General features: G+C 35.3%; 1 long non-coding RNA gene across 1 annotated transcript; it reads right to left on the reverse strand.

Annotated features, from left to right (window-relative positions):
- Positions 1–368: 368 nt before the first annotated feature.
- Positions 369–5,110, reverse strand: LOC141366240 (uncharacterized). The gene is made up of 4 exons (XR_012371342.1): positions 5,055–5,110; positions 3,060–3,134; positions 2,643–2,793; positions 369–769 (listed from the first exon to the last, which is right to left on the reverse strand). It is a non-coding gene; the product is annotated as an uncharacterized lncRNA (long non-coding RNA).
- Positions 5,111–7,857: the final 2,747 nt, after the last annotated feature.

Raw genomic sequence — 7,857 nt, forward strand, 5'->3', positions numbered from 1 at the left:
TAATGCTGGCCTCAGGCAATTCAGAAAAAAGGCCAACTGGTTTGTGGGCAGAATCTGCTAAATGTCACAAATTTTTCAGTAAAGTCCTCAAAGTTCATGAAAGATGAATGTGAAATGACCGTGGATCACATTCAAATTGGGGTACACTGTAAAAAGAATCCTGTGAAAAATACAGTAACTTGCTGGCAGCAATTAGCTAGTAAGTTGCTGTATTTCATTTCACAGTATTCTTACTGTAAATGTAATTGCAGTAAAATTAAAATTACTTTAAACTCTTTTAAAGTAATAATCACAGTACTGTATTTCATAACTACTACTGTAATAGGGATTACTGCATTTATTTTGTGTACTGTAAAATGAAGACACTGTTTGTCACAAAAATGCCATTTATTTTATCACTTTAAATTACAAAAATTCATAAATTAAAAATAGCATAGCATACATTTTTTGTGTTACATTTTTTCTGTGAACATCTCAAAACTTTTCTGAACATATACATTTTTTTAAATATGTTAACATTTTTCTGTGAATGTTTCATTTAATTTCAACACTTTTCTGAACATACAAAAACACTTTTTCTGAACACACAAAACAATCAATATTTATTAAAAAGTTTCTGGTAAATTACAAATGCATAAAAGTTAAATGATTTACATTTACAGCAGGATTTCAAACCTGAATATTGTTTTTCTCCAAGACCTTTTTTTCAGAAATATTATTCTTTTAAATCTGGACATAAACTAGTTGACTTCCTGGGCTGGACTCTACCCTGTAATGAAAGAAATTGACTATTAATGTAAAAGCAAGACAGATGGGTTGATGACATATACATAAAAGTTTACATCGCAGTGATTTACTTAGGGCTGAAACGATTCATCGAGTTACTCGATTTACTCGATTCAAAAAATTCCTCGAGGCAAAAATTCTGCCTCGAAGCCTCGTTAAATTCGACGCGCACTACACGCGCCGAGATCTGATTCACACGGACTGTTGTTCAATGTTCAGGAAGCACATCATAGCGCGTGGTACATTTTGAATTTAGTTGGCGCGATGGCGGAGCGAATATGTCCATAAACGGCAGAGAGAGAATGTTTAAAGTTTGGGATCATTACATTCAGCATCTGAACCGAAAACATCCTGCTGTTTCACCAAGCGTAGATGAAACAAGGTAACATAGCTTCCGCTGATTTTAATCCCATACTGTATTTGTAGCGATGTCGTTATGCGGTTTGACTAGATATGATGTTTAGCTTTGATGTTTTCGTATTCACGTTCAATTGCTTAAAAAAGAACCCCTTCACAAACACGCATGCACTTTACAGGTGTGTGTACCAAAAAAACGGCACCACAGTGCAATCATATATGGGCAACTTGTAATCTGACATATTTGTTCCATAATAATAATCTCTGTCTTATTGGAGTTTAGCATAAGGAAGTTATTCTCTCTCACGCGAGTCAGACTGATCGCGCAATGCATCACATATGCTTAAACTTTTATGTAGCCACGCAACAATAATTTCAGCATGCATTTACTGTATACAGCGGGACGTGATGTCGTAACGCGTTTTTTCGAACGGATTCTTAACCTAAAATGCACCGCAATGCAAGTGATGCAAACCAAATGCAGCGTTCTTTTGAAAAGGAATGTATGTTTTTCTGCCGTACCAAAATGCAATGAAGCAACTGAACGTCTGACTGGGGTGTCACTCTTCCTCAAGCACAGCACGCGTGCACACAGAAACACAGGTGCACGTGCGCGCGCACAGGTTGTTACCATAGCAAATAGGCTCACCCCAGAAATGATATATTATATTAGATATGTTAGTAGCCTAATGGTAAATGCTGCAGGTGTGGAAATGTACATAAACCAGATATTTACTTTGATGTCAGTGCTAGATTACAGCATGAAACCTGTTATGCATATTAATAAATTAAAGTGCTTAATTGTTGGCACTGGCACTTATAAACTTTTAAATGAATAGGCTTATTTTTTGGAGCCAAATACCTCTGGTTTTTTTAGAAATAAAAGCCAAATGCTTGAACATTTTACAGCCACGTCATTTTCGTTATGCATTATTTGTTTTGGTTGTTTAAAAACACAAACAAAATTTTTATCCGATTACTTGATTAATCGATCGATTCACTGCTAGATTAATCGATTACAAAAAGAATCGATAGCTGCAGCCCTAGATTTACTTTTAAATAAACAATTTAAATTTTTTTATATGCTCTGTTGGTGGTTTGTGGAGTTTACAGTTTACAGTTAGTGATACAACAGTGAAATTTATGGTAAATATTTGTTAATTTGTGAATGGAAAAGTATTGTTTCACTCGACGCGCCAAACACATATTTTGAAATGACGAACCACACACATGATGGGCTACATACATGTTGTGACAAACGCCCTCAAAAAAAGAAGTCACCGGCTGCCACTGTATTAGACTAGCTGTGCTGCTTTTCTACCTTTTGCATGGCGAGTTAAATTAAACGTTTGATATTTAACAATTGCACAACAGTTCATTTAAAAAAAAACACTTTAAGAAGTATTTTACTAATCGGGTAGTTGGTTAAAGAATGAGTACTCAAATATTTGTTCCCATTCTTAGTCAAAACTATATAAAAAAAACAAATAAGTGCTTACCTCTGGATAAATCCCAATGTAGTGGCTGCCTCATACATAGTATGACACAAAAAAGGCTAGAGCAGAAGTGAAATCACAACCGTCACTCAATTGGAGGAGAACTCTGCACTCGATGGAAAGCATCCATTTTTTGCCCTCAGATTGGACTCTCCTAAAAAATATTAAATAAAAGTTGACATTGCACAGTATTCAATCTGGTATGGTTTACTATTTTACATAAGCAAAATTAATTGAAAACACTAGCCCTACATAACTACCTCTTTCTTTCCTATTAGATCAATAACCACTAGAGAATTTTGGAATATACGTGCAAGATGACATAAAACTTTGTTCACACAGTGACTTGATACAAATACGCTTTATAGATGAAGTAACCCCTAAAATTGGCATCTATTATGTTGAGTGCTGGGATCATACCGAGCATGATGAGCCTTGGAGTGCTTAGCATGGAAATCTGGGCCTCAGCATCTGCTTACTGTAGGTGGAAGTTTGCTGTAACACAAAATAAACAAACAAAAAAATAACTTTTAGAAATCACAAGTACAATATTCATAAGAGTAAAAGTGTGTCAATACTGTACAAAAATAACTTGCATCAACCAAGAGAAAAACAGCTTCTTCCTGTTGCATGGTTTCTGTGCACTTTAACATGTTTGATATATTAATTTATACAACAGTTCTTTCTGGTTCTCGAATCTGATTGGCTAAGAGCTATGCGATATTCTACTGATAACGGCACAGTAACCGCTTCACCTTTCGTATCATTCCGCCACCTAGTGAATGGAGGTCCTTTAAACAGCCTCATCTCTGAATGGAAAAACTGCACGCAAACACGGACAAACACAGACGCGCCGTCTCATTAGTTCACTAGCTCCTTAGGGTTGCTGCGGTGACAGAATTTTCCCACCGGTTAATCAGCACGTGACAAATCCGATGATACCGATATCACCATGTGGGAGGGGCTTATAAATGCTCATGCAGACGTGCGCATTTTACTTTCACTTTTGAATCACGCAACTGTTTAAATGCAGCGCTTGCATACGCCCGGCCCAATAAATATTATGACAAAAACGAGTAAGACCATTCAGTTGTAAGTGTTTGCTCTCTCTAACGAAACTAAATGATTTAATTACAAGAAAAATATCAAAACGTTGGTGAAAGACGGTGTCGCGGGGGGCAAGTGATCTAAACGGTGAGAGGCTGAAGCACCAGTAATCACCGTTTCACAGACTATCGCGACAAGCCTATAGCTAAATCAGTCTGTGAATCCCAATCGGAAGCAACTTTTCCGTCAAAGATCAGCGACTTCCATGTAACGGGACCCTCAGTGTATGTAGATAAAAAGTCTCGTTCTAAGTTAATAAACACATAACGGTTCATTATGAAAGGTCTTTATACACCCCTGATCATATAGTTTTGTATACTATTTTGCATTTCTGTCAAGAGATCCTTCTAAAAATTACACACTGCACCTTTAATGGGAGTTATGTCTTGTCACATCGTGTGGACGATTAACACTTGGAAAGAGGAATGTTAAGTATTTTTTTCTGAAGCAATATCTCTTATCACAACTCGAAAACTCCGTTGAAATGCATGTAAGCACATCATCTTTTAATTGTGGACATTGATCATTTACTTTTTCGTGTGATTAGTATTTAAACATGTTATGAGATATTGCCACTGATATATTTAAAAGCAGCATGCAAAAACATCTCTCTGACACTGATAAATAACCGTTTTATATATTTCTGACAAGAACAAGGTGTAATAATAATCGAGTGCTCGTATCGCGTTAAGAATAAATAGGAAAGCATAGTAACATTGTAAAATTATAGTTTTATTAACTTTCACCTCACGCCAAAACAATAACAAACACAAAAGACACTAAATATGAATAAGAAAACGATTAATAGTTTCATTATGACACCAAATACTGCTGATTTGATCTCATTTTGACCATCAAAAACAAACAAGGCCAACATGAGAGCCAGGGAATCTGTCAGAAATGTAGCCCAGAGAGGGCGGTAGTCAGCGGGGCGAGTGAACACTGATGTCCGCTCATGCTTTGGTTCTCATTCGTACCGAATCTCACTAAGCAAACGTTCAAACAGGCGCTATCTTTACCAATCGACTGCAGATTTAAATATAATACATATACATTCTCGACTGAACTAGTCCTAAAACTACACTTTGTGACCAAGAAAAGGTAAAAAAAATCGTGAAATTATGAAAAATGTGTGTTATGCTTTCTTTCGAATCGGCCCGCTCCGTTTCCTCAGGCAGCAACGTAAGCGAGCAAAACGTGAGATTTAAACGAATATCGCGCCAATAAATACAAAAATACACACTTTTAAATTAATTTTGGTTCACAATGCTAACGCTATAATTAAATTAAAGACTGGATAAGTCTTACCTCATATCTCCTCAGCTGCGTCTTCTTTCAGCTCGAGAGACTGGTTCCAGCCTGCGGAGGTCGCACTCGCATACGTCATCAACCCTGGTTTATTTAAATTAACTGAGCATTAGATTCGCAAGTCATAAGCATATTAAACAATTTACTATTAACTAAGAATAACAGTCAACTTTATAAATGTTAATATTCTGAAACAAGCATTGAGACACGGCCAATTACTATTATTATTAAATTATTATCCTTCTCTAAACTAATGACATTATAAAATGTTGCCAAACTAGAAAATATATCGAAATCATGCAGAAATATATATTTGTGGTAATAAAATTACAAAATGCACACACAAGACGGTGAAGTGTGCTGCTCATTCTCTCTCAGTGCACTCTTAAAGTTGAACAAACAGACTTTACAAGAGTAAACTTTGGAATTAAATTAGCAAATTTACCTTTCTGAAGTAAAAATTCAGATGAAAGTGTGGAATCTCGTAGCTTTCCTTGGCTGAAGAAAAAAATCCTTTAGAAATTGCTGTATTGTGATTCACAGGAAAAATATTTTTACTGTAGAATTTACCCGCCGTTGAAAAAGACCATGATGCTTTGCAGATCTACAGCAACATGCTGTATACAAGTTCTACAGTAAGCATTTGCTCATTTTACAGTAATAATGCTGTGAAAACTACAGAAATTTGTTACAGTGTAGTACATGGACCTGAATACAACCCGAATGTGGCAGTCACATGCATTACAGCTCTGCTTAGTGTGTGGTTCAGTTTCTTTATGTTTTGGCCAAATAAAAGCTAGCATGCACTTAGATGGTTTTGCAGCAAAAGACAGTAAACATTTGTTAAATACCAATGACATGACTTAAGTGTAATCTGTATATATATATATATGAAGAGTTTGGTTCCAAAACGCAATAAATCCATTTTGACAAATTTCGGTAAAAACGTGTTTTCTATACCAAGAAAGTGACAAGATGAAAACCATTATTTTCTGTTACAAACTTTCACATAGCATCTTTAGGTTATAATAACATTTAAAATTCAAATCCATAACTTGATTTTCAAAGATTTATTGTAAAAACTGATTATTTTTTTCACAAAATGCAATAAATCCATGACAAGTTTTTTTTTTTCAAAATTCTATAAATCTATTGAATCAGTATAAATGTGCATTAATCTTTGCCTTTTAATATTCATTTAGTTGAACAGTTGAACACACTGATAAAAAAATAAACATTAATGGCATTAATCAAAACACTTACTTTGTCATATAAGAAAACTGTCATTGCTGCGGTTATACTTGAGGTTGTCGCTTAACATTTTTCACAGCGATCAGCTGTAAAATGTTTTGGTCCTGCTCGATTCTCGTTGACTTTGATTAAAATAATGGAAAGTTTTTCATAAGATCCCGAGAGAAGCTTGATGCTGTCGGGAGAACAAGCAACTGCCCCTCACTTAAATTATTAGATGTTGATGGCTTAAGTTTCTTTCCCGTCACAGAAAACCACAGGTTGTTTTTGTCTGTTTGTTGATCACGAAGTACAAAGTAGATGACTAGGACTAGGACTCTGTGTACTCAACGCGCCGCCATTGTTTGTTTACATTGCGTGAATGGTGTGCTGTATTTTGTGGAGCGGATTTATTGCGTTCTGTAAAAAAGGAGGAGTGGCATTTATTGCGTTTTGGGAAAAAAGGGAGAAAAGATGACAGAATAACATGGCGGATATTGGATTTCGCGTAAAATTAAGAATTTACTTTTAAATACTGACCTGATATAATACTGATTTTGGCAGTAACTATTTTTTTTTTTTTTTCAAAAATGGCATTTATTGCGTTTTGGAACCAAACTCTTCATATATATAAGGCATTTTGTATTACGGGCTAATAATCCTTTCATTGCAATTAAACTGAAATCTGAAATTTTATACTGTAAAATAGATACTTGTAATTTTATATTTTATACAGTACTATGCAAAAGTCTTGCTGTTTTCACACCAGCCGCGGTAGAGGCATCAAGCGTGAGTGATTTCAATGTTAAGTCAATGTAAAGACAGGTTGACGCGCGTCTGGAGGTCTTGCCGTGCGAATGAGGCGTTTAGCACGGCGCGGTAGACGCGATTCTGCTTCATTCGCGCAAATGGGTTGTAGAAGCCCCTCCCATGACACGAATTTCCATGTGAATGTCTCGATAACTAGAATTTCATGCTTTCACGAGCAAATGAAGTGAATAAACTCAAACTGTTCAAGTGGCAAAATAGTGCGGTAGATGCAATTTTGATGCCTCTAACATGGCTGGTGTGAACCCACGGTTAGGCCACCACCACCAGACTTATTGTTTTAGAAGTTTTAATGTCCATCTGTATTTATTTTTCAATCTGTTTTATTAAGATACATACAGAAAAAACAGGAAATATGTACAAAAATAAAAAATAAATTTTCAGGACTAAATGTTTTCTTTAGGCATTGTCTGTGTTAAGTGGGACCTCTCTTGGCACTAAACACATCTTGAGCGTTTTTGAGCAGAATGAAGTAAAAGACAAATTTCTTTAAAATTACAAATTAGAATTTTATTTTATTTAAGTTTAAAAGATCCTGCAGTTTCCTGCCATTGCTCAAGTGGAAGGAGAGTTTACTCTAAAAACTTGACACATCAGTTTACATTTGTATACAGTTTTTAATACTATATACATTTCAGGTATTTTCTGTATGTATTCAATTAAAGAGACTAAGAAACAATTATATATGATCACTGTTACATTGCAAAAACAACAAATCTAATTCTGGCATGGTGGCCTAAGACTT

This window comes from Misgurnus anguillicaudatus, chromosome 9 (assembly GCF_027580225.2).
Source record: "Misgurnus anguillicaudatus chromosome 9, ASM2758022v2, whole genome shotgun sequence".
NCBI classification, from domain to species: Eukaryota; Metazoa; Chordata; class Actinopteri; order Cypriniformes; family Cobitidae; genus Misgurnus; species Misgurnus anguillicaudatus.